General features: G+C 47.8%; 1 long non-coding RNA gene across 3 annotated transcripts; it reads right to left on the bottom strand.

Moving 5' to 3' along the window:
• Positions 1–7,823: 7,823 nt before the first annotated feature.
• On the bottom strand, positions 7,824–16,191 carry LOC120401802. Of its 3 annotated transcripts, none has more exons than XR_005596746.1 (5): positions 16,056–16,191; positions 13,584–14,001; positions 11,224–11,558; positions 9,627–9,835; positions 7,824–8,047 (listed from the first exon to the last, which is right to left on the bottom strand). It is a non-coding gene; the product is annotated as an uncharacterized LOC120401802 (long non-coding RNA). The 3 variants fall into 3 exon arrangements; XR_005596744.1 differs by lacking the exon at positions 16,056–16,191 and adding an exon at positions 15,161–15,213; XR_005596745.1 differs by lacking the exon at positions 16,056–16,191 and adding an exon at positions 15,161–15,213 and having other exon boundaries at positions 13,837–14,001.
• Positions 16,192–27,204: the final 11,013 nt, after the last annotated feature.

Genomic DNA, 27,204 nt, shown 5'->3' with positions numbered 1-27,204 from the left:
GCAAAGAACAGCAGACAATACAATACACACGTTTAACATAAACGAACGGAATGGGATGTTGAAATCGGCAAGGCAGCAAACATTTCTGTCCATTTCAGTGCAAAAAAGCAGTGTGCTGTGGCTGCACCCACACACCAACTGCTGTTCTCACAGGTCAGGGTATGTGAAGCTGTGGTTTTCTTTCCTGTCCCATGGCGTGGAGTGGTAGAGTAAGGATGCGGCCTGTGATGCCCCATGGAATGTTGGAGGCTTTAGAGAGCTGGTACCACACAGTTCTCTAAGGACTGCCCAAAGTGAAGGGTCTGGGATTTTTGGACTTGAAGGTCAACCAGGGTCTGCAATGTTAATGTTTGCTGCCTGAGAAGACCCATTATGTCCTGGTGCAGCTCCCTTTCCTTTTCCTGCTGGGATTCCTGGGCCTTTCTCCTGCCTGCTCTTTCCTTCTCCATGCCATCTGCCCTATTTAAAATCCAGGGCTTTTGTTGATGGGCCTGATGCAGCACTGACTTGCAGGATCTCGCTGAACATGTCCTCCCTAGTCCTCTTCTTTCTCCTCCTCAACAGGGTCAGGCATTCCGCGGGTGTGGAGGGAGCACCCCTCAAGGCCACAAGGGCATCAGCTGTTGATAAAAACAGACAGATGTATCATTGCAGATCCAGCAGAAAGGGAAAGAGGAGTTTCAAAACTCCCTTGTCTTGTTATAACAACGTTCCATAAGACATGCTTACAGACACTTCAGCCGTGGAGCACCTCAGCACAGCACCACTCTCCAGCCCCAGCCATGGTGAGTCTGGCCCTCCGGGGACAAGGTGGGTGAAGGAATTTCGGTTGCATGAAACAATAAAAATTCGGTTCCTTTTCTGCGTGTAATAGTATAGGGCAATAGCACTGAGTATTAGCACTATTTTCCACAGGTGGTGGTGGTTTTAGCTGATAGCTTACTCCTGAAGGTAACAAAGGCACAGAAAACACAGCTGCTACTGGTGTCCTGAAGCTGCCCAGGTCTGTATGCCGCTAGCCTATGTGCTGCATCGGTACCAGCTGATCTAAGCACGGGGTGGCATGGGATAGTGTCCAAACATGGAGAAAGAAATAAGGCTGCCATCCTTAGAAACTTTGGGCAGAGAATTGCAGAGTATTTTAGGGTGACCAGATGTCCCGATCTTATAGGGACCGTCCCGATTTTTGGGTCTTTTTCTTATATAGGCTCCTATTACCCCCCACCCCCTGGCCCGATTTTTCACATTTGCTGTCTGGTCACCCTACAGTATCTCCATGAAAGTTTAATCGAGATCTGTCAGGAGGATACAAGGGACATCCCTGTGTACCTAAACAAACTGTTCCATGTGGCACTCCCTGTCTAACCCTACAGGGGATTGAAGAGCAGATGCCAACTCTACCTCTGTTTGTTGTACTGCTACCTCTTCTCGTATGAACAAAAGAATGAAAAGTCCATACCTGTGTCTTGTTAACCTGGGGTTGGGCTGGGTGCCATCTTTACATTTAAACATGGTAAGGAGACATGCACACACTCACCTGAGGTCCCTTCCCCTGCATTGGGCTTGCCTGTGCTCAGCTGGCAGGAGTGGCTTGACGGTGGTGGAGTCTCAGACAGGTACTGGTTTGTGGCATGGCCAGAGCCTCAAAACATGTCTCCCCCTCCTCCTCCTGCTCCCCTTCCTTCTCACTGTTCACAGCAGGGGTCTCTGTCTCAGGTTCCTCTGAGACATCCACAATGGTGTGCAGGGTGTTGGTGGGGTCTCCACCAAGTATGGCATGCAGCTTGTGGTAAAAGCAGCAGGTCTGTGGCTCAGCCCTAGGTCAATTGTTGCACTCCCAGGCCACAGGATACACCTGGCACGGTACCTTCGCTTTCATACAGCCCTGCTACTGATCCCTGTCACCCCCTTTGGCCAGCAGCCCCGGTGCAATCTGCTCGTAGCTGTACACGTTTCTACAGCTGGTCCATAGCTGTGCACAACTTCTCCCCACGGCCCCAGAAGATCCAATAATTCGTGTCTGCTCCAGGCAGGAGTGCGTCTAGTGTGTGAATCTAGCACAGTTGTCTGGGCAGTTGGACACAGCCAGGGAGAGCTGCTAGGTGTGCTCGCCAAGCTGGACAATCAGAAAAGGGCCTTTCAAAAATGCGTGGGGGGTGTGATGGATGGTGTTTGCTGGTGGTGGCATCTAGTAGTTAGGGGGATAGTTCGCCATGCCTCCCTCTTTCCCCCGGGCCACCTTTACACCTGGTAGTGGCCTGTCTTTTATGGGTTTTGACTCGTCCCTCTGCTCAGGTCACCCATCAGTCTTATCCACCCCCGGTGTGACAGGGTTCCTAGGAAGATATGAGGTTCAGTTATTGACCCCCCAGGCTTGTCCAATCCCTGCCAGGGATTTCAAAAGGTATTTATCCTTTCCCTCCCTTTCCCAGAGGAGGACTCTAGAAGGTGATGGTTTCGTGCCCTTCTTCATGTGGGGAGGGGGTTGGTAGGGGAGCCCAGGCCATCCCATTCCACCAGACTCCACCCCAGGGCCCTGTAAGGGTTACCAAATGACCAGCACCCAGGCGAGCCTTAAAGCTGGCTCCCTCAGCTGTTTCCTATTGCCCACTCTCTTGCCAAAGACTTGCAGTCGGTCTCAAAGCAGTAAGAGAAAATATGCTAGTTGAACAGTCAGCCCCTCTGGGAGCAGCAGGCAGGCTCTCCCTCTCCAGGAGAAGGATTCTGCAATGACCTTGCTCAGGAGCTGTCAGGATAGGTCCCTCTCCCTGCCTTGTCAGGCTCCTTCTGAGCTGTCTGGCTCCCTTTTAAGTGCCATCACTATCTGGAATGTGCTTGGCAGGTGTGCCTGGGTGAGGTCATCTGGGCCCAGAGTTTCTCCTTAACCATTTCAGTTCTAGTTTATACACCCCATCACCAGGGGATTTTAAGGGAGGAGGAGGAAGGTGGCTTCTGGTCTCTGTGACCCCTGGGCAGTGGAGTTCACAATTGTGACCAGAGTGGAGCTGGTTGCAGGGAATGCGGCATTGTGGGAGAGCTGCTGGAGGATGTCAGGGTCGATGCAGGTCATGCGGTGTCTACACTAGCACTGCACCAACCTCAATAGGTCAACCATGGCTTTAAGCCATTCAGGGAGGTGGTTTTACGTTGGCCAGAGACAAATTTGAGTGTAGATACACGCACAAGTAAGTCTCCCTAACTTTGTAGTGTAGACCAGGTGTGAGAGAGGGAGTGACTCGGACAATGTCTTCACTGCAGACTTATCTCAAGTTAAAGCCTCCTGAGTTAGTCTAGTTCTAGTCAGAGTGGCCACACCACAAAACAACATGTGTGCTACACAGAATGAATGGATAACTGCACAGATTGATTGTACTAGCAGTAAAGAGTGTTTGGGTTAGTAGCTGGTGAGTGGTGCTAACTCTACTTGTAACCTACACCCCATGACAGATCAGTCGACTTGAGTTAAAAAGCCCCATCAGAAATGAATTAACATTTTTTGAGTGTGGCTGGGACTGAAGTTACAACTCAAGTAAACTCTGCAGTGAAGAGAAGCCCTTAGATTCTAATGACATCTCACAGCCCAAGTAAGGGTATGTCTACACTGCAAATCATCCACTGTGTAACTCCCTTGACTTCCCTGGAATTACTCCGGATTCAAACCAGTGTAAGCGGGCAGACAATAAGGACCTCAATTTTTTAACATTATAGTTTTGTGCATGATGGATCAGCTAGTATTGAGGTTGGTTAAAAGCCAGGTTGCAATTTCTGACATTCATACATCATGCTGCAGGGCCAGAAATTGTGGGTTTGTTTTTTTCACAAGGTTGCTGCTACCAGCAATAGACTAATAAATGCCAAGTGTAATTAAGAGAGAGAAGATGGGGAGGTAATATCTTTTATTGGGCCAACTTCTGTTGATGACAGTTTCAAGCTTTTGAGCTCCACAGAGCTCTTCTTCAGGTCTGGGAAAGGTAATCAGCATGAACAGCTAAATATAAGGTTGAGCAGATTATGAGGCATAAGGAACATATGTTGAAAGAAACCGTTAAAAATGAAGTGGGCAATTAACACCTCTGCAGTTATAGGACATAGGAGAGTTGGTGGTTTACAGATTGTTGTAATAAGACATAAACCAGTGGCTCTGCTCAGTCCATGATTTTTGGTGTCTAGCAGAATTATGAATGTAAGCTCTCAGGCTTGTCTTTTGAAGCAGGTGTTGTGCAGGTTTCCTTTGAGGATGAGGACTGAGAGATCAGATATGGAGTGATCATTTTGTGAAAACTGTTTGCCCAGAGGTGACATGGTGTTTTTGTCTTTTACCATTTTTCTGTGTGAGTTCATTCAAGAACGTAGTGGTTGTCCAGTTGCACCCACATAGTTGGTGTTGGGGCATTTGATGCACTGGATGAGGTACACCACATGTGATAGGCATGCGTAGGACCCATGCATTTGAAAGGTGTGTTGTGGAGGGTATTGATTATCACAGCAGTGGAGATATGGCTGCAGGGTTTTCATCTGTTGTTCTGGCAGGGTCAAGTGCCACTTTTAGTTGGTGTGTCCTGGTCTATGGGGAGCTTCCTTCTGATGATGAGTTCCACAACATCAACAACCTACCTCAAAACACCATACTTGCCATCATGGATGTCACCTCCCTATACACCAACATCCCTCACCGTGAAGGCAACACTCCCTGCCTCAAATATCTTCCAGAAAACGGACAACTCTCAGATATCCACCATGACACATCGCAAAACTCATCCATTTCATCCTCACCCATAACAACTTTACATTTAGCAACAAACACTGTGTCCAAACCATGGAAACAGCCAGGGGTAGTAGGATGGCACCTCAATATGCCAACCTCTTCCTGGGTCACCTCGAGGAAGAATTTCTGGAAAAATGCAACACAAAACTGATGATATACCTGAGATACATTGATGATATTTTCATCCTCTGGGCAGATGACCTAAACTCCCTCGTAGATTTCCACAACAACCACCACACGTCCATTAAACTCTCTGGAACACTCCCACACCAGCATCAACTTCCCAGACATCACAATGAGCTTCAACATTGGAATCCTACGGACAACTATGTACAAGAAATCCCTGGATTACCACACCTACCTTCATAGATCCAGTAACCACTGCAAACACACCAAGAAATCTGTTATCTGCAGCCAGGCACTCAGATATCACAGAATATGCTGTGAGAGGAAAGTCCAAGATATATTACTTAACACACTTAAAACCGCCTTCACTAAACAAAGACACTCCACCAAAGAACTAGATTTCATTATGGAATGGGCCACCCTAATACCCTGAGAGAACCTGCTTCAATATAGAAAAAGAAACCCACTGACGACACACCCCTAGTTGTGACCACACACTGTAAGCCCTATGGGGTATGATCAAACAATTACAACCCATGCTTGATGGGGACCACATCCTGACAGAAATGTTTCCCCAACCCCCTCTTCTGGCCTTCAAACAACCCCCAACCTCACCAAGCTCATCATCAGAAGCAAGCTCCCCACAGATCAGGACACACGAACTCAAAGGGGCACCAGACCCTGCCATAACAACAGATGCAAAGCCTGTAGCCATATCTCCACTGCTACGATGATCAATACCCTCTACAACCCACGTTTCAGGATCCATAGGTCCTACACATGCCTATCACAAAATGTGGTGGACCTCCTCCAGTGCATCAAGTGCCCCCCGCAAAACACTTACGTGGGTAAAACTAGATAATCACTATGCCCTTGAATGAACTCACCCAGAAAAATGACAAAAGGGCTTAGCTCCTTGGGAATTTATACCTCAGCAATTAGGTGCATTGTTCCATGAAGTCAGAGGGGCTGCTCGTGGAGTAAGGTATTACTAAACCAAAGCAAAGGTATCAGAAGCTGGTCCTTTCAAACATCTATTGGCTTAAGGGCAGGATTCAGTCTCCTCTTAGATCATTTATTTTCTCTAGCTATGAGGAAGATGGGTTTTAGAATAATACACACCTATGTCTCTTGTCCTAAACCTCCACACTCACTCCTAGGAAAAGTTTCTGAGCAGAGAAGAAGGAAGAGAAAGTTTACGCTTCATGTGGTGCCTGAACTTACACTCCTAAGTCCTGATGTAGGGACCAAAAGAAAAGTGGCCTGGGGTCAGCTATCTACCACTGCCACTGACTCCACTTTTGGGTGCTCAGCACATCTCTGAAGTTCACTTTAAAGTTCCTAAACAGGGAGGAGGAAGGTGCCTACATTTAGGATGGGAACCTGAAGCCCAGGCTGCAGTGGCTGGAAGCAGGGGGCGCTGTACTGGCAAGGAAATCTGCACATAAAAAGGAACAGGGTTGCACATGCATTCACTTGGCACCAAGAGAAAATGCTTAAAATTATAAAATCTATTGCAAGACTGAGAATCCCAAACTGTTTAGCAACCAATAACGAGTGCAGGGAGAGACAGCAGCCCCAGTCCCTGGTTAATAGACTTAGGCTCCTGTCTGCACACTCAGGGCTTGTCTACACTTGAAACGCTGCAGTGGCATAGCTGCAGCACTGCAGCTGAGCCACTGGGTGCTTCAGTATAGAGACTGCCTATGCTGACCGGAGAGGTTCTCCCAGTGGTGTAGCTAATCCACCTCTCCAGGAGGCTGTAGCTAGGTCGACGGAATAATTCTTCCATCGACCTAGTGCTGTCTACACTAGGGGCTAGGTTAGCTTAACTACATCACTCAGAGGGGATGAATGGAAATTGAACAGCTTCAGGACGAGGCCACCGAAAATGACACTCTGGGCCATCTGCGAGGCACCCCGAGACTCATGTGTGAGCCGTGTGTGTTTAGGAATCAAACAAATATTTATTGCTTTGTTTTTTTTCAAATATCGAGGACAACAGGGTGCCTGACACCCACTGCACGGGTGGCTGGAGTCTGCTCTGTTGTGTTAGAACACTTTGTGAATATGGAAGAAATTCTTAGGTGGTTACTGGGGGCTACCGATATTATTGAGTTCACCTAAGCAGCCATACTTATTTAAATGGATCACAGAACAAAGCAGAGAGGGAAATTCTGTGCAGAAGCTTCATGATGCTGCTTTTGTTCTTGATATTTTGCATGATCCGCAAAAGACTGGAAACTCACCAAAAGGAGTGCCCTTTGAGAGAACCTAAAACACTTTTCTAACACCCAGGTTTTTTCTCTCTCCCCCAGGCAGCCCTGTTTCGAATCCACAGTATGCTTTAGCCTTAAAATGGGCCAAATTCTGCTCTACATCTCACTGGGGCACTGCACTGAAGTCAGCGAAATAACAGCAGTGTTGGAGAGCACAACAGGCTTCATTCGTTAGACCCTATGCTGATGCTTTTTCGTTTTACTAGGTGCTAGCTTGTCATGTATGAAATTGGCAAGGGGAGGCCCCTACAGCCAGAGGTGTAGGAGAGAATGCCTGTATGTGAGCCATTCTGCTGGGACAGAAGGACTTCTGCCAATTTCCAGTGGAAAAACCTAAGAAAGGGTTAAGGCAGGCAGTGAACAATGTGCATTGTATAAAGGGCAGGTGTACATAGCAGTGCCAAGGCCACTGGGCCAGAACAACGTTAAAGGGTGTTGAAGCGTGAACACCATGAGCCGTCAGGAATGGATCATTTCCTATAGTATATCTTCCTCATAGCTAGATGGGTTTTAGAATAATACACACCTATGTCTCTTGTCCTAAACCTCCACGCTCACTCCTAGGAAATGTTTCTGAGCAGAGAAGAATGACGAGAACGTTTACTCTTTCCCTCCAATGCCCCACTCCCAAACAGATTCCAATCATTTAAAAATGCGATGGGACATATTTTATTCAAAGAAGGGGTACAAATCTCTCTAGCAATGCTGCGAGGCGTCCCTTTGTACATTACTTCAGCTCAGCATATTCGCTATCTTCTACAGCAGGGTCTATAACCAGGGCATAGTGCATTCAATGCTGTACCAAGAGGGCATACTCTCAAATCAAGTAAGCAGTAACCCCGTCCGCCTGCACACGAATGAAGCGGTCCGCCATCTCCTGCACAAGAGAAAAAGAAATGATTGGTTGGTAGCCAGAGCTTCAAATAGAGTTTGAGCAGTGGACTAGGTACTCTCCCTGGCCTCTCTCTTGGTTGCTTAAATGGTCAAACATGTGGTGCCTGAACTTACACTCCTAAGTCCTGATGTAGGGACCAAAAGAAAAGTGGCCTGGCTTTCCGCGGGGTCAGCTATCTACCACTACCACTGACTCCACTTTTGGGTGCTCAGCACATCTCTGAAGTTCACTTTAAAGTTCCTAAACAGGGAGGAGGAAGGTTCCTATGTTTAGGATGGGAACCTGAAGCCCAGGCTGCAGTGGCTGGAAGCAGGGGGCGCTGTACTGGCAAGGAAATCTGCACATAAAAAAGAACAGGGTTGCACATGCATTCACTTGGCACCAAGGGAAAATGCTTAAAATGATAAAAACTGCTGCAAGACTGAGAATCCCAAACTGTTTAGCAACCAATAACGAGTGCAGGGAGAGACAGCAGCCCCAGCCCCTGGTTAATAGACTTAGGCTCCTGTCTGCACACTCAGGGCTTGTCTACACTTGAAATGCTGCAGTGGCATAGCTGCAGCACTGCAGCTGAGCCACTGGGTGCTTCACTATAGAGACTGCCTATGCCGACGGGAGGGGTTCTCCCAGTGGCGTAGCTAATCCACCTCTCCAGGAGGCTGTAGCTAGGTCGACGGAAGAATTTTTCCATCGACCTAGTGCTGTCTACACTAGGGGTTAGGTTGGCTTTATTACATCACTCAGGGGTATGGATTTCTCAACCCCCTGACTTATGAAGCTGGATCAACCTAACTTTTTTAGTGTAGACTGGGCCTGAGGCAATGTATTGTATTTGCTTGTGTACAAAAAACCAGACTGATTTAAAAGCACCCATCCTGTATTTTCTATATGAGAGCGCAGAATCACTTAGAAAGGGGGTTTCTTTCTTATTTTAACATTTTCTTTTGTATTAAAATTTTGCAATTTTTAACAGACATCCACAGAAACACCTACTCAACTCTGACAGCCAAACACTGTAGCAACAGAAGAAATTCAATACAGCATAAAACCGTGTACTTTAGGTCTTATCTTACAAATATATTAGGTAAGTTCCTCAGGTGGAGTAACCTGGTTTAGCTCCACTGAGTTCAAAGACTGTTCAACACAAGCTGAGGATCAGGTCCTAAATGTCAGGACATGAAGCTTAAATCAGCTTGTGAGTAAGTTAAGGACACAATTGTTCACAGAACTGGGGACTAAAAGTACCTGGAGATTAGCTTTGAGACTGGCTTAGGCTCTGTCCTGGTAATGCCAGAAATGGAGTCTCTCTTTTTCAGCAAGACAGGTGTTCATTCAGAGCAATGAACTCACCAAAGCCACATGCAACCGCAACCTTCATTTTCCAACACATGCAATGCTGAGAAAGCTGTGATCAGTGGGAATTCAGGGCTGAGACACTGGGTGGAGTTTTCCTTTAATTCAAACTAAAGGAATTGAATGTATTAGTTGCAGTTTCTTGGTGCTACTGCAACATGAAACCTACATAGTAATAATAATCCCTAGAGGTTATTTTATCTCTCACCTGGACCAGCATGGAATAGGAGGAGGGCAACAACAAAGAGCAGGTAGAGGCCCCTCATGGCTGAAGGTCGGCTGGGATCTCAGTGTCACTGCAGAGAAGATGCACCAGGCAGAGCAAGATGGAGGAGGAGACAGAGTGTCCCGGTATTTATAGGGCTCTGTGGATTGTGACGTGTTGACCCATGGGACTTTAGGTGCACCTGAAGCAATCTGTAGCCAGAAATCCCTGTAAACAGCTGCATGCATCACTTGTTCTAAACAATCACCCAGAGTTTCACACGTCAGAGCAGGAGTTAACAATTCCTCTCTATCCAGGCAGTGTGGCTGCCCGGCCTTAAAAACCTCTAAGGATGGAGATTCCACCACCTCCCTAGGTAACCCATTCCAGTGCTTCACCACCCTCCTAGCGAAATAGTGTTTCCAACCTAGACACCCCCCACTGCAACTTGAGACCATTACTCCTTGTTCTGTCATCTGCCACCACTGAGAACAAGCCAAGCTCCATCCTCTTTGGAACCCCCTGTAGCAGGGCAGGGGTAAAACCCCCTTTAAAGCCCTGCCAAAATGCTGGCTGCAGTCTGCTCTCTGGCCAGGAGGCCAGGGTAGAGACACAGGTATTCAGCAGGGAGCCCAGATGCAAGCCCTAATCAGGGCTGGCTTAGAGGAACATGCTGAGCTGAGGGCTAACAGCTGAGCTGAGGCACGGGAGGGCTATATAAACCCTGAACAAACCTCTGAGGAGGTGAGACCGGGAGGAAACAGGAGGGTAGTATTGCTGTCCCCTTACCAAAGGGGGAAGCCTCAGGGACAGGAGACCCTGGGGAGGGTCTGGGAGGAGCGCTAGCTGTGGGGAGACCGGGGATCTGCATGAATGTTGTAAATAAAGACACTTGGGTGATCCAGCTAAAGAAGACGTGGAAGGCAATTTGTTATACCAGCCTAAACACAGGGTGCAGGCATAAAAGTGGGAGAGCCAGCAACGAACCCTGTGACACCCCCTCCTTCAGGTAGTTGAAGGCTGCTATCAAATCTCCCTTCACTCTTCTCTTCTGCAGACTAAATAAGCCCAGTTCCCTCAGCCTCTCCTCGTAAGTCATGTGCTCCAGCCCCCTGATCATTTTCATTGCCCTCCGCTGGACTCTTTCTAATATGTCCACATCCTTTCGGGGGGGACGGGGACTGGATGCAATACTCCAGATATGCCCTATAGCTCCTAGCCATGGGTGACCTTATCTAGCGAAATGACAGAGTCTTGTCTAGTTTAGAAGGTGCTAATGTACAATTGCTTTGTCTTGACGAGAGTTTTAGAAGGTATAAATTGGATCGAGCTAGGTCACTTGATCTAACATCACCTCTTTAAGTTCTAGGCCTTGTCTACACACAAAAGTTGCATCAATTTAACTACTGTACATGTGTGTTTACTGGTATAAATGGGCTTATACTAGTATAGCTTACTCTTGTACAGAAGGGGAATAGGATATATCATTATTAGCCCATTGAGAGCAGTATGTCTGTGTTTACATTAGGGGTAACATCAGTAACAAATCACCCCCCTTACCAACATAGTTATACCGTGACAAAAATGTATGTAGACTGACCCTTATTCCAGACAAGGCCTTGAAAAGGTCTCTGGTCCTTAGCACAGCTCTTGCATGGGCATCACCGCATTTCCTAGAATGTTTTCTTACTATTCTTGCCGCTCTCTTGACTTGTCTCCTGGAAACATTTCTCGTTGGTTTCACAAGATGCAAAGGAAAGTTAATATTGTCCCTTCTGCAGTGGGTCCTTCTCCCAGCACAGCCTGAGAGGTGCTTGCAGCCCCACACTGCTACTGATGCCATGAGCAGATCTTATTTCCACATTCAAGAGGAGCTGCGTTGGCCTTTTTATGTCCAGTGGGGAAAATATTTCATGTAGGGCAAGGTCATGAGAGCTTGAAGGAAGCAAAACAAGAAAAGAAATCTCCCCAGTTTTCTTCTCTCCGCCTGTTTCTGTGATGCTGCTCCCCTAACTCCCCTGCTCAGAGTAATTCACATTTTCCATCATTATATCCAGTGAACTTTTTTTCAGAATATGAATATTCCCAAATAACGGGATCCCTGAATCTGATCGTTCCAATTCATATCAGCTACATCCCATCCTCACTGGGTGTGTATGCTCTGTGTGTAGCTCATGTGGGTAGCTCACCTTTGAGTCCGGGATCCTCAGACATACCATAGGGATGAATGGAAATTGAACAGCTTCAGGATGAGGGAGGCCACCGAAAATGACACTCTGGGCCATCCGCGAGGCACCCCGAGACCCATGTGTGAGCCGTGTGTGTTTAGGAATCGAACATAAATATTTATTACTTTGGGTTTTTTTCCAAATATTGAGGACAACAGGTACCTGACACCCACTGCATGGGTGGCTGGAGTCTGCTCTGTTGTGTTAGAACAATCTGTGACTGTGGAAGAAATTCTTAGGTGGTTGCTGGGGGTTACCAATGTTATTGAGGTCATGTAAGCTGCCATACTTATTTAAATGGATCACAGAACAAAGCAGAGAGGGAAATTCTGTGCAGAAGCTTCACGATGATGCTTTTCTTCTTGATATTTTGCATGATCCGCAAAAGACTGGAAACTCCCCAAAAGTAGTGCCCTTTGAGAGATCCTGCAACTTTTCTAACACCCAGGTTTTCTCTCTCTCCCCAGGCAGCCCTGTGTCGAATCCACAGTAAGCCTTAAAATAGGTCAAATTCTGCTCTACATCTCACTAGGGTGCTGCCACTGAAGTCAGTGAAATAGCAGCAGTGTTAGAGAGCACAATACACTTCATTGTTAGACCCTATGCTGATGCTTTTTTGTTTTCCTAGGTGCTAGCTTGTCACGTGTGAAACTGGGGAGATGAGGCCCCTACAGCTGGAAGCGAAGGAGAGAATGCCTGTATGTGAGCCATTCTGCTGGGACAGAAGGATTTCTGCCAATTCCCGGTGGAAAAACCTACAAAAGGGTTAAGGTAGGCAGTGAACAATGTGCATTGCATAAAGGGCAGGTGTACATAGCAGTGTCAAGGCCGCTGGGCCAGAACAACATTACAGGGTGTTGAAGCATGAACACCATGAGCCGTCAGGAATGGATCATTTCATATATTAATCAACTGAGTTCAAAGGGGCATCTTGTTTGAGTAATTGCTCAAGTTACGCACCGGTGTGGGTAGGGGGTTTACACAGCGGCTCGTAGCGCTGCCGTAGGGCATTGTTCTGGCCATGCTCTGGGGCTGCAGAGAGCTGGGGTGCAAGTTGGAGGCAAAGTAACCTTGGTTAAGAAGCTCCCTGCAGCATGGGAGATACAACTCCCGGTGCCTGCTGGCTTTTACACTGTTTTCCCCTCTTCAGCTCCATTGGGGTTACCCTGTATTCTGTCTTTGGGCTGCCACACTGACAAAGCCAGGGGACGAGTCACTCATTTGTTCTTAGCAGGCTGGCTTTTACCAGCAGTTGGCCTAATCTGGTTTAAAAATCATTGGGGCCAGATTTTCAGCTGGTGTAAATGGGTGTAACTCAATTGACTTCCTGGAGCTAAACCCCTTGGCCCCAGGTCTGTGACTGGCCCTTTATTTTTGGGTTGAGAAGGCCTTCTCTTCACCTAGGGAGGAGAAATTGGGTGGAGTTTTACTTTGATGAAAACTCAAGGACTTTGATCTGTTGTCCACTGTGCTGCACCAACCTTGGTCATGGCTTCAGGGACAAGAATGAGCCCAGTGGTTCCCAGACTGTTTACTAAGGTGAACAGTGCCTATTGTCTTTTTTGGTGATCCACCATTACATACATGCACCCTCTGCCCTGGCACTGCCACCCTAATCCCCATCTGATACCCTGGTGAGTCCCCAGAGGGTTGAGTGGGGGATCTTCAACCATCTCTCAATCCCTCTTCAAGACCCACTTCAGCCACCCTGCCTACAGTGAAACAAACTGACCTATATTTGTTCCTTTCCCTCCCAATCTCTGTCTGTTCTGAGCTTGCGAGTCCTTTGGAACTGGGGTTCTTGCAGGTCTGGGAAGCAGCGGGCACACAGCTGCTGTAAACAATCAGTCACGGTCACTGATATTCTAGCAACCTTTGCCTTCTCTCAGCCATTGCAAATGTTGACTAATTCTCAGCTAGACTCTCGTTAAGGCGGCGTAACCGCCGTTTCCTTCCCAGGTTACTCAGGAGCAGGCAACTCTCACCTGTTGCTTGGGTGCCGTACATCATTAAGCATAATGGAGATCCTGGAGGTCGCAGCTGAGATGGTGAATTAGGTGGGAATCCCCTCTTACATCTATAAATATTTATGTTGGCAGTGCTGCCATGTGAACAGGCACTGTATCCACCTCTGAGTGTACCTCAGTTGCCTGCAGGAACAAAAATATAAAGAATGGTTCTTATACAGACAATCAACATCCCAAATAAAGCCAACACAATTTTCCTGAAAAGTTATCCTAACAGCACACGATAGAAAATGGAACAGGTCTGTGTAGATAAAGTTGTTATACCTACATCAGATCAGTAGGTGGCACTGCAATAGCTCAGATAATGGGCTCCAGCTTTCAACTGCAAGTTGCAACATAACCCTAACCACACCTTTGGCATTACATGCAGATCCACCCCATCCCTGCAGTCCTTCAAAGCCAGCGTACGGTACACAGAAGTCCGTCTAATCAGAATACTGCTGAAAGGATTCAGAGGCTCCTCAGATGGGGGCGCCTACAGAGGTAATATGTTTCTTTTCCCAGCTTGGGAGCTGTGCCCTCAGGAGAGGCAGTAGGGCTAAGTGAATAGGGCACCTGGCTGGGATTCGAGAGAGATGGGTTCCGTTCCTGACCCAGCTACTGACCTCCTGAGTGACCGTATGCAAGTGCCTCTGCTTCCCCTTCCTCTGTCTGGCTTGTCTATTAAGACAATCATCTCTTTGGGCAGGGCCTGTCTCTCACCATGTCTTTGACCCTCCCTGGCATCTTCCTTTGGCCCCGAAGATGCACAGGCCGCCACCACAAGTATCACAGTAGGAAGTAGCCCAGGGGGGACTAACCATCGTCCTGCGTGGCAGAGACATTTGCCACTGACAGGGACCCGGGCTGGCACCCAGTGGAGTAGGGAAGGCCCAGGTTTCCGTACTCTGGCCACCCCCTACCTGCCAGGTGGTGGCTCACACACCCCTACTGGCTAGTAGGCCACACAGCTCCGCCCTGAAGGCAACTCTATTGACTCTGGCCACAAGGCCTCACTACCCTGCAAGCCTGGAGTAGCTCTATTGACACTGGCTGCTAGGCATTGCTGCCCTGTGAATCAGGGTAATTTTACAGACTGGCCGTTAGACTCGATTCCCTGCAGCGAAGGGTTACCCCATTGACTTGGGCCACGAGGCTCTACGGCCCTGTGGATCAGGGCGATTATATAGACTCTGGCCACTAGACTTTACTGGCCTACAGATCAGGGCAACTCTATTGACTTTAGCCCTCAGGGTCTCACTGCCTAGAGACAGAGGGCAGCTCGAAGGATGGGTGAACTCACCTGCACTGGACGGGGTCCACCCACCCCATCACACTGCTCTTAACAACTTCAAAATAATAAAATACAAATAAAATATATTTCAGATATTATATTATGTCATAATCTGATATGATTCAACACCTCATATTATGCACTGCTACTAGTGACACTCTCAGACAGCTCCTACCACCATGAAGGAGGCAGGAGAGGACTGTTATCCTTACCTGACAGAGGGAGAAACTAAGGCTGAGAAAGATGACGTGACTTGTCTTAGGTCACACAGCCAGTCAGTGGCAGAGTTGGGGATAGGACCCAGGAGTCCTGACTTTCAAACTAACTGTCACATCTTGAATTTCATACATTGACTGATCAGAATAAAGGGCTCTCAGATGAGCTACAGGTCAACAATTGTTCATAGTCATTATTCAGCAAGTAATTTAGAAAAAACTAGAATGTTAGAGAGAATCATGAACTGCTCGGAGACAATTCTGGAGAAAAGCAAGATTAATCAAATACATGATTGGTTATGACTTATATGCTAGTTCTTAAAAGAGAACAAAAGGACCTGAGTCCTCCCTGTCAATAGCCCCCTCCTTGGTCAATCAGCATTGAGACTCTGAGAAGTGGGAGGTCGAGGGGTCTCACCAGATGTCCCAAAGGATGGTCCAGGTCACACACCCACCCACCCCTCCTTGGTGGTGGGAAGGAAGCAGGGAAAAAAGAAACAAGAGGAAGGAGGGAGGGAAAGACGAAAAGGGAAATCAAAAAGGACACACTCCAATGTCCCCAGTGATTCTACAGGACAAAGTCCTTTGTAGGAAATCAAGTTCAGTCATCTTAACCTTGAGTTTTCGGTGCCTAGAATTTAGCTGGTGGATCAAACTGAACAGGTTCCAAACCCCTCTGAGGCTCTTACCTTCGAAACAGGGACGTTCGTTTTCTAGCAAAATCAGTAGTAGGAAAGGAGAACGCTCCGAAGAGGTTCCTCCTCATGCTCAGGTACATGATTCCTAATTCTTTCTCAGCCTTTGAGGAAAGACCTACAGGAGGAGACTTGCTGCAGCAAAGCCACGAGGGTCTCTGAGGTTGCCTCTGCCTTAGACCACTGCCCTGCCAGGAAGGGAGGAATAGCTCAGTGGTTTGAGCATTGGCTTGCTAACTCCAGGGTTGTGAGTTTAATCCTTGAGGGGGCCATTTAGGGAACTGGGGTAAAAATCTGTCTGGGGATTGGTCCTGCTGTGAGCAGGGGGTTGGACTAGATGACCTCCTGAGGTCCCTGATATTCTATGTCTGGATCTCTCTGGGAGGTTGTTTCCTTCCCACCATATTTGCCTAATAAGTCCTGCAATAGGCCTTTGTGATGTCACTGCCACACCCAACCCTCCCCTGCAGGGCTGATATCTTGCCCCTGGCTAGCCTCTTTGGATGTTTGAGTTGCTTCCCCTGGATCACCCCACTTAATAACTGTTGAGCCTGAAGATGAAGTCAGCTACACAGTAAAGCATCAGAGGCTGCTCCCCACGCCACACTCAGTTTTTCATAGCTTAGTAGACTGTGAGGCCAGAAGGGACCATTAGAGCATCTAATTTGACCCCTGCCTATCCCAGCTTTCCTGTATTTCACAAGAGCTAGGTTTTGATCAAAGCATGTACCAGAAAGGCATCTAGTCTTCATTAGAAGACATCAAGAGATGGAGAATCCATTGCTTCCTTTGGTAGTTTGTTCCAATGGCTAATCATCCTCACTGTTAAATATTTGTGCCTTATTTCTAATAAGAATTTGTCTGTTTTCACCTTCCAGCCACTGGGTCTTGTTATGCCTTTCTCTGCGAGATTAAATAGCCTTTTAATGCCCAATATTTTCTCTCCATGAAGGCACTTAGACACTTCAGTGAAGTCACCTGTTGGCCTTCTTTTTTATAAACTCAACAGATTGAGCTCCTTCAACAGCTCACAGGAAGGCATTTTTCTCCAGCCTGCAAAACATTTTATGGCCCTTTGCTGCTGCATCTCCAATTTTTCAACATTGTAAAATGTGGATGCCAGAAGTGGCCACAGTATTGCAATCTCAGTCTCACCACTGCTGCATCACTTCCCTACCCTACTCACTCATCTAATGATGGCCTTAGCCCTGTCCACTGCAGCAGAACACTGGGAGCTCATGTGGAGCACCTTGTGTCCAGCATGATCCCTAAATCTTTGTCAGAGTCATTGCTTTCCTGGGTACAGTTCCCCATTCCTTAGGTGTGGCGTATGGGCTTTGCTGTTAGGGATATGACCTTGCCTTTAGCCTCTTTTAAAACTTGTTTTGTTTGAATGGGTCCAGCTTACCAAGTGCTCTAGATCACTCTGCGTGACTGCCCTGGCCTCATCGTAGAATATCAAGGCTGGCGGGGACCTCAGAAGGTCATCTAGTCCAACCCTCAGACAGATATTTACCCCAGTTCCCTAAATGGCCCCCTCAAGGTTTGAGCTCACAACCCTGGGTTTAACAAACCAATGCACAAACCACTGAGCTATCCACATTTACCACTTTACTAGTCTTTTGTCACCCACCAATGTTGTCAGCGGCGATTTTATGTTTTATTCCAGATCATTGATAAACATTAGTTAAAAAAAAATAGCTCTTGAGAGCCTCTTCAGATCCCTAGTACCAAGTACCTGCTGCCTACAGCACAGCGGGGAAAAAGCCATCCAGCCCTCGTGTTGCATAGGGGCTAAGCACAGAACAAACACATGCTTAGGAGCTGTGTTATCCCTAGGCTCTGAACATGTGGGGGGCAGCACATGTTGGGGGCAGCACTTAGAAATGCACTACAGTCCTGTAGTGTAGACAGGCCCTGATTGTGTGTCAGTCTCCCATCCTGTAAAATGGGGATAATAAATGAACTCTTGATTATCTCTATTTTATAGCTGGGGAAACAGAGGCACACAGAGGTGAAGAGACTTGCTCATGGTCACAAAGCCAGGAATAGAAAATGGCAGGTCTTCTGATTGCCAGTCTTGGAGCCTAGCTCTGATTATCCTGGTCTCTCTTCTTGAACTTTAGTCTCAGCCCAGCTAGAGTTTTTCTTCTTCTCCATGTCCCTTAACTCCACATCACTACAGAAAAAAAAAATTCTGTTAGCCATCTGGCTCTAGTGCATGTTGATGACCTTCCAAAAGACGTACTCTGGCTCACTTGCATGTTCTGGATTTGATGCAAGAAACACTTGGTGATATTTTATGGCCCGTGTTATACAGGAGGTCAAACTAGATGGACATATGGTCCTTTCCGACCTTGACATCTATGAACATTTTTCTGCTGCTAGTAGGATAACTCTGGTCTTATTTTCTACCATTCACTTTCAGTTGGAATAATAAAGCCATACTTACAAGCACATTCTGTTCAGGGAAGTTTATTTATCCAGTATTGGCTCCTAATCCATAACACCGAATTAGCCTTTTTCCTCCTCTGAGCATGTGCTTTTTTTTAGACTCATAGACTCATAGACTTTAAGGTCAGAAGGGACCATTATGATCATCTAGTCTGACCTCCTGCACAATGCAGGCCACAGAATCTCACCCACCCACTATGGGGTGAGATTATGTAACAAACCCATAACCTATGTCTGAGCTATTGAAGTCCTCAAATTGTGGTTTGAAGACCTCAAGCTGCAGAGAATCCTCCAGCAAGTGACCCGTGCCCCATGCTGCAGAGGAAGGGGAAAAACCTCCAAGGCCTCTGCCATTTATTATTATTATTATTTATTTATTATTCTGCCCTGGAGGAAAATTCCTTCCAGACCCCAAATATGGCGATCAGTTAAACCCTGAGCATGTGGGCAAGACTCACCAGCCAGCACCCAGAAAAGAATTCTCTGTAGTAACTCAGATCCCACCCCATCTAACATCCCATCTTGCCTCCTTTCCTACCTCCTCCCTCACTCTCTCTTCTAAGGAAGTACCAGCAATTTGCAGTAATACAGGGTAGAAGCGGGCAGAGTTATATAAAGAGAGCAAGGGGAGACAGGGTGAGTTACCAGCAGATACACAACGATCATAGCGCTGTTTATTTTTATTAATGAACAGCCTCAGAGGGGGGTGCATATATTTAGCAGTGGAAAATCAATTACATGTTGTCTGCATCCATAGAGTAGGGTGCTGTTGTAATATTTCACAAGAGAAGCGGCGTCAGGGTTGGTTGGTGCTTGGATAAGTAACCTCTAAAGAAAACAATGTGCTGTTGGGAGTACTGTAGATGTTTTAGTAGGAAGCACTTCTGTTTGAGTCAGTTTGGAATCAATGTTCCAGTAGGGTGTTTCTGGACATTTTAGAAGAGATGGAAAACGATGCTACTGACCACTCTGATGCTCAAAAATCCTAGTCCCCGTCTCCTGATCAGATGCCAATGTAAGAAGCTACAATCTGCCTACCCCACCGCCTTTGAATATTGTATGCTTTCTTAAATACCTGTCCTCAACAGTTTTTCAACATATTCCCTTCCACCCCACAGGTAGCTGCATTTCAACAGAAGATAAAATGGTTCCTCTTTCATGAATCTGATTCAAAACCCAGTGAAGTCAATGAAGTTGACAGAGACTCCCAATGAGCGCTGGCCCACGTCCTATAGGCATTAGATTATAACCTGATCAGACCTTTGCAAGAGTTACTTTGTAGAAGAAGTGCCTACTGTAAAGATTAATCCTATGGTAAAGCATTTATCAGCATTCTGCAAATCCCCTGATTATATCTGCAATGGATTTCAGGCCAGCCAGAGAAGCGAAGGATTCTAGAGTTTAGACACTTCTATGTTGGACTTCATTGTAAAACAGGAAAGTGAATGTAAAGATTTTTTTTTACTATAAATTAACTTAAATTTCAAAACTAATTTGCCTCAACTCCCTACCCCTACCAGTCCACACTGGTGGTCAGTAAGGACAACATATACTGACCGTGAGAGCCACGGTTGCTGCATGTGTAACCAGAATGGACTGTATTTGTGCACCAACATGGACAGAAATGTATGCTGGCTTTCTGATTTTAAAGTGACGTTACATTCATTTATGTTATAAGTTTGTACTGTATTGTCTTTTTTATTTACAATTTTTTTGCACTGTTTTTGTCACTTAATAAATGTCACTTTTTTGGAAATGAACTTTTGTTAGTTCACAACACATACTTCAGGCTGCATAGTGGTACTCAGAGCACCTAGTACTTGTAAATTTACAGCACCACAGAAGTCATAGGTTCAAGAAAACACCCATGTTTTGTATAGCAAGCACCGCACCATTCAAAGGCTTAGGCCTGGTCTACACTAGGACTTTATGTCAAATTTAGCAGCGTTAATTCGACTTAACCGTGCACCCGTCCACACCAGGAAGCTAATTAGTTCGACCTAGAGGGCTCTTTAGTTCGAATTCTGTACTCCTCCCCGACGAGGGGAGTAGCGCCAAATTCGACATAGCTATGTCGAATTAGGCTAGGTGTGGATGGAAATCGACCTTAGTAGCTCCGGGAGCTATCCCACAGTGCACCACTCTGTTGACGCTCTGGACAGCAGTCCGAGCTTGGATGTTCTGACCAGCCACACAGGAAAAGCCCCGGGAAAATTTGAATTCCTTTTCCTGTCTGGCCAGTTTGAATCTCATTTCCTGGTTGGACATCGGGGCGAGCTCAGCAGCACTGGCAACGCTGCAGAGCTCTCCAGCAGAGGAGTCCATGCAATCTCTGACTAGAAAGAGGGCCCCAGCATGGACTGACCGGGAAGTCTTGGATCTGATCGGTGTGTGGAGCGAGGAGTCTGTGCTTTCGGAGCTGCGCTCCAAAAAACGGAATGCAAAGACCTACGAGAAGGTTTCCAAAGCCATGGCACTCAGAGGATACAGCCGGGATACAACGCAGTGCCGCGTGAAAATCAAGGACCTGAGACAAGGCTACCAAAAAATCAAAGTGGCAAACAGACGCTCCGGAGCCCAGCCCCAGACATGCCGCTTCTACGAGGCACTGCATGCCATTCTCGGTGGGTCTGCCACAACTGCCCCACCAGTGACCGTGGATTCCGACGATGGGATAGTGTCGACGGCCAGTTCCTCGGCGATGTTTGCAGACGGGGAAGATGAGAAAGGAGATGAGGAGGAGGAGGCAGTCGACAGCGCTTACAACGCTGGTTTCCCCGACAGCCAGGATCTCTTCATCACCCTCACGGAGATCCCCTACCAACCCTCCCCGGCCATTAACCCGGACCCTGAATCAGGGGAAGGATCAGTCGGTAAGTGCTTTAAACATGTAAAATTTTATTATTAATGTAACAGGAATCTGAACTATGTGAAAAGGAGGTCTATATATATGGGGATAGAACAGAAATCCTCCTGGGAGAACTCCACGAAGCTCTCCTGGAGGTAATCGAAAAGCCTCCGCAGGAGGTTCCTGGGGAGAGCTGCCTTATTGGGTTCTCCGTGGTAGCACACTTTTCCGCGCCAGGCTTTCATGAGGTATTCTGGGAGCATTGCCTCCACGAGCATGGCAGCATAGGCCCCTGGTTTGTGCTGGCTTTCACGCAGCATGCGCTCTTTATCTCCTTCAGTGACCCTCCTCAGGGTGATCTCGCTCAGCGACTCCTGCATCTAATTAGGGGAATTACTGTAATGTTACGCCTGGTCCAAAGTATTTTTAAAAAATCTCCAGACAGACAGCGTAGCAGAGACTCAGCACGCTGCTGCGTGACAAGCGTGACGGAAAGCCAAAGAATCAAATGGACGCTCATGGAGGGAGGGGGGACTGAGGACGCAAGCTATCCCACAGTTCCTGCAGTCTCCAAAAAGCATACGCATTCTTGGCTGAGCTCCCAATACCTGTACGGTCAAACACATTGTCTGCGGGTGGTTCAGGGCATAGCTTGTCAATGTACCCCCACCCCCCACCCCCAGAAGGAAAAGGAAAAAAAATTGTCTCTTGACTCTTTTAAATGTCACCCTATGTGTACTGAATGCTGCTGGTAGATGCGATGCTGCGGCACGGTACTGTAGCATCCTTCCCCCCCCCCCCGCCCTCATGGGTGGCTGATGGTACAAAATGACTGGTATCCGTCCTCATCATCAGCCTTGTGACAGATGGTGTAGTGCAGTAGGACTGCTACCCGTCCTCATCATCAGCCCATAAGTAGATGGCCTGCTAACTGTCTTCATCATAGCAACAGGGAGCTGAGCTCCATCAGCCCCCACCCTTCATGTGAAAAGAGAAGATTCTATACTGCCTGGACTATCATAGCAGCGGGATGCTGGGCTCCTCTCCCCCACACGGCTTAATGTCCTGTCTGGACTATCATAGCAGCTGGAGGCTGCCTTCACCTCATTTCATTTCACTAACAAGTCACTATTTCTTATTCCTGCATTCTTTATTACTCCAGCACACAAATGGGGGGACACTACAATGGTAGCCCGGGAAGGCTGGGAGAGGAGGGAAGCAACAGGTGGGGTTGTTGCAGGAGCACCCCCTGTGAATGGCATGCGGCTCATCATTCCTGCATGATCTGACACGGAGCGGCTGTGCTCTCTAGTTCTCTGATACACTGCAACCCTAGTACACTTGCCCCATATTCTAGGCAGGACTGATTCTATTTTTAGATACCATAAAGGAGGGATTGACTTGGAGAGTCATTCCCAGTTTTGTCTTTTGCACCCCCGGCTGATCTCGGCCAGGGGCACCTATGATAGCAGCAGAAGGTATAGTGCAGTAAGACTGGTAACCGTCATCACATTGCCAATTTACAATGGCATGGTAGATGGTACAGTATGGCTGATAACCATCTCTGCTGTCATGCAAAAGCAAATGAATGCTGCTGTGTAGCGCTGCTGAATCGCCTCTGTCCGCGGCATCTAGTACACATACGGTGACAGTGACAAAAGAGGCTCCATGGTTGCCACGCTATGGCGTCTGCCAGGGTAATCCAGGGAAAACGGGCTTGAAATGATTGTCTGCGTTGCTTTCCCGGAGGAAGGAATGACTGACTACTTTACCCAGAACCACCCGCGACAATGATTTTTGCCCCATCAGGCACTGGAATCTCAACCCAGAATTCCAAGGGTCGGGGGAGACTGCGATGGGGTGGAACAGGGGCAGAGTTTATGCTTTCCAGATTGCCTGCAGCAGGAGTGCGCACGAGATAGGTGCTGTGCATGCTCTTGTTCACAGAGACAGACTAGACTGTGTTCATTGTTCGCAGAAATGTATCTTTGCAAGGAATTCACTCCCTTTTTCCCATCACACAGCTTCGACTGTCTCCAGACCTGCCACAGCATCCTCCTCACAGAGGCTGGCAAAGATTAGGCGGCGAAAGAAAAAGACACGGGACGAGATGTTCGCTGAACTTATGGGCTGCTCCCGAGCTGAGGCGGACCAGCAGAGCCTGTGGAGGGAGACCCTCTCTCTGTACCAGCACTCACACAGCGAACGGGAGGAGAGGTGGTGTGAGGAAGACAAGCAGGCGACTCAAACTCTGCTTGGACTAATGAGGGAGCAAACGGACACGCTCCGGTGCCTTGTGCATGTTCTGCAGGACCTCAGGCAGGAGGACAGAGCCCCCCTGCAGTGTATCTGCAACCGCCCTCCCCCGCCACAAAGTCCCATAGCCCCCTCACACAAAATAACAAGAAGGAGGGGTGCCAGGGGCTGTGAAAACTGTCACTGCACCCCAGCAGAGTGCTCAAGTACCCAAAAGCTCTCATACCCTAAATTTTGAGAAGTCCTTCCCTTCCTGACTCACCCAAGCCCCAATCCCAGTTTCATCCCCTAACTGTCTAGTTAATTATTAAAAATACTTTGCTGTTAATTACTGTTTCCGTCATGTTTTTTTTTACAGAAGACTGTGTTTGAAGGGGGATGGGGTGGGGAAGGGGGTTGGTAATTGCATAGGACAGTCACCTTTACCAGGGTACAGACACGGGGGCAGGATCAGCAGCAGGTCACACACACAGTGCAGTCAGTAGGCACCCTGGTCGGTATGGGAGGTGGTTTCCAGGTTCTGTGTGGGTGGGGGGGTACGTGACTTTGTAGCGGGGGAGGGCGGTTACAGATCTTATGCAGCGGTCCTTGTCCTGGACCACAGAGCAACGCAGCAGGGGAATCTGTAACCGTCCTCCTCCGCAACAAGGTCACATAGCCCCCGCACACAGAGTCCCAAAAAGGAGGGATGGCAGGCTCCGTTGAAACAACCAGTCCGGCACCGCGGACCACTCTAGGAGCAGGAGCCTGGCATTCCTCCAGTTTAGAGGCGGTCTCTACATCACCGCACACCCTACCCAGCACAGTCTGCGTCCCAGTTTCAACCCTTTAACGCAAAGTCATTAATAAAGAAACCTTTGTTAAGTAACAATGGAACATGTATTTTATTTTTACACGTGTGTTGGAAGTGGGGGAAATGGGGTGAACGGGGTATGTAACTGCAGAGGATAGTCAACAGTAACTGGGTAAAGAAATAGGGGCAGGTTCAGCTTCTCTGTAAAGAAACTGAACAGTCACAGGTCACGCTGCTTGCTGAGGAACCTAGCTTTCAAAGCCTCCCGGATGCACAGCGCTTCCCGCTGGGCTCTTCTAATCGCACGGGTGTCAGGCTGAGCGTAATCAGCAGCCAGGTGATTTGCCTCAACCTCCCATCCCGCCATAAAGGTCTCCCCCTTGCTCTCACAGAGATTGTGGAGCACACAGCAAGCTGCAATAACAATGGGGATATTGGTTTCGCTGAGATCCGAGCCAGTCAGTAAGCTTCGCCATCTCCCCTTGAGACGTCCGAAAGCACACTCCACCACCATTCTGCACTTGCTTAGCTGGTAGTTGAAGAGTTCCTTGTCAGTGTCCAAGGCGCCTGTATAGGGCTTCATGAGGCAGAGGATTAGCGGGTAGGCTGGGTCCCCGAGGATCACTATAGGCATCTGCACATCCCCAACAGTTATTTTGTGGTCCGGGAAGAAACTACCTTCCTGCAGGCGTCTAAACAGAGCAGAGTTCCTGAAAACACACGCATCATGAACCTTGCACGGCCACCCGACGTTGATGTTGGTAAAACGTCCCCTATGGTCCACCAGTGCTTGCAGCACCATTGAAAAGTAGCCCGATTTCTCAGCAGCTGACTGTGGAAGAGGTGGACGATAAGGTGCGAGGAGTTGACAACAGCCATAACTGCAGCGGGCTCCATGCTCGCAGTGCTGTGGCATCCGCGCTGTCACTGACCAGAAAAGTGCACGAACAGATTGCCCGCAGGCACTTTCAGGGAGGGAGGGCGGGAGTGACGGTTCAATGATGACAGTTACCCAAAAGCACCCTCGACACATTTTTTCCCCCAGCAGGCATTGGGGGCTCTAGCCAGCGTTCCAATGGGCAGCGGGGACTGCGGGAACTGTGGGATAGCTGCCCACAGTGCACCGCTTCCAAAGTCGACGCTTGCCCCGTTAGTGTGGACTCACAAAGTCGAATTAGTGTCCTTAGTGTGGATACACAAATTCGACTTCGTAAGGTCGATTCCACAAATTCGACTTAAGTTGAATCGAACTACTCTTGTAGTGTAGACATACCCTTAGTAAAAGATGCAGTGTAATAATTACAAATATACAGCAAGCCCCACATAATTCATAGGTCCAGTAAAAGACACAGTGTAACCTTTATAAATGTACACCAACTGTCAATCTGCACCTGCTGAGCTGATAGCTGAAAATTTCATTGGCGCTCTCCAGGTGGCCAGCGTATGCCTCCATACTCACTACTGGCTTCCCAGACTCACTACTGGCATTCCCAGATCGCCAGTTGTAATCCGCCAGTTGGTAAAAAATGTCCCTGACTGCAACTTTCTGAATAGTTCTGTGTTCTTAAAGATGTGAGTGTCATGCACCATCCCTGACCAGCTCATATTGATAATTGGTGAAGTGCCCACTGTGATCCACCAATGCTTGCATCACCAGAGAAAGGTAGCCCTTTCTGTTGATATTCTCTGTGGCAAGACAGGGTGGTGCCAAAGTAGAGATGTCTGTGTTGTCCATCACCCCACTGTAGTTCGGGAACCCCCTTGCTGCAAATCGATCCATTCATCCTGCACATGGCCAAGAGTCACAATCCTGCATAACAGCAAACAATTAATTGCCTTACACACTTTCATGACAATGGCCCCCACTGGATTTTTCCAACTCCAAAAAGGATTTCCCTCTCACCGGAAACAATCCAGCATTGCAACCTTCCAGAGTGTGATCACCACTCGCCTCTCAGTGGTCAATGCAGCTCTCATTCTGGTGTCCCTGCACTGGAGGGCTGGGGTGAGCTCGGCACACAGATCCAGGATTATGACCTTTTGCATCCAAAAGTTCTGCAGCCACTGCACATCATCCCAAGCCTGCATTACAATGGAATCCTACCAATCAATGCTTGCTTCTTGGACCCAGAAGTGATCATAGAAGACTAGGGTTGGAAAAGACCTCAGGAGGTCATCTAGTCCAACACCTTGCTCAAAGCAGGATCAATCCCAACTAAATCATCCCAGCCAGGGCTTTGTCAAGCCTGACCTTAAAAACCTCTAAGGAAGGAGATTCCACCACCTCCCTAGGCAACCCATTCCAGCGATGCTCGACTATCTACAGCTGCTCAGTGACCATCACCAACAACCTTGAATTGTTTTCACTATGTCCCTTAACAATCATCTGTCCTTGAAGAAAGCATTATGTCCCCCATTGTTGTAGTTGTTCCTGTGGGTCTGCCAATACCAGAGGATGGTGCGTCCTGCATTTGCTACATTCATGAAAATAGTACAGAGTTGTGTGGGCTCCATGCTTCTGTCAGAGATGGTGTCATGTGGGTTTGTGGTTGTTTTTTTTTTTAAAGTATAAAATTATGGGATATGGTTGGCTCATGGAATGGAGAAAGTTGCATGCTGAGAACTTGACCTCTAGTGCCCAGAGGTCCCTGGGCGACTCATTATTATGCCACAAACCATTGTGAAAATACCCTGAACTGTGGTTTCACGTAATACTGAGATACTAACCAGTGATGCAGCACACTTTGTATCATCTCAGGTATTCCTGGAGAGTTCGTACAGTGCTGGGGCAA

The sequence above is a fragment of the Mauremys reevesii genome, linkage group 3 (assembly GCF_016161935.1).
Source record: "Mauremys reevesii isolate NIE-2019 linkage group 3, ASM1616193v1, whole genome shotgun sequence".
Lineage (NCBI taxonomy): Eukaryota > Metazoa > Chordata > Testudines > Geoemydidae > Mauremys > Mauremys reevesii.
The sequence above is the reverse complement of the archived record's forward strand: the minus strand, read 5'-3'. Positions and strand labels throughout refer to the sequence as shown.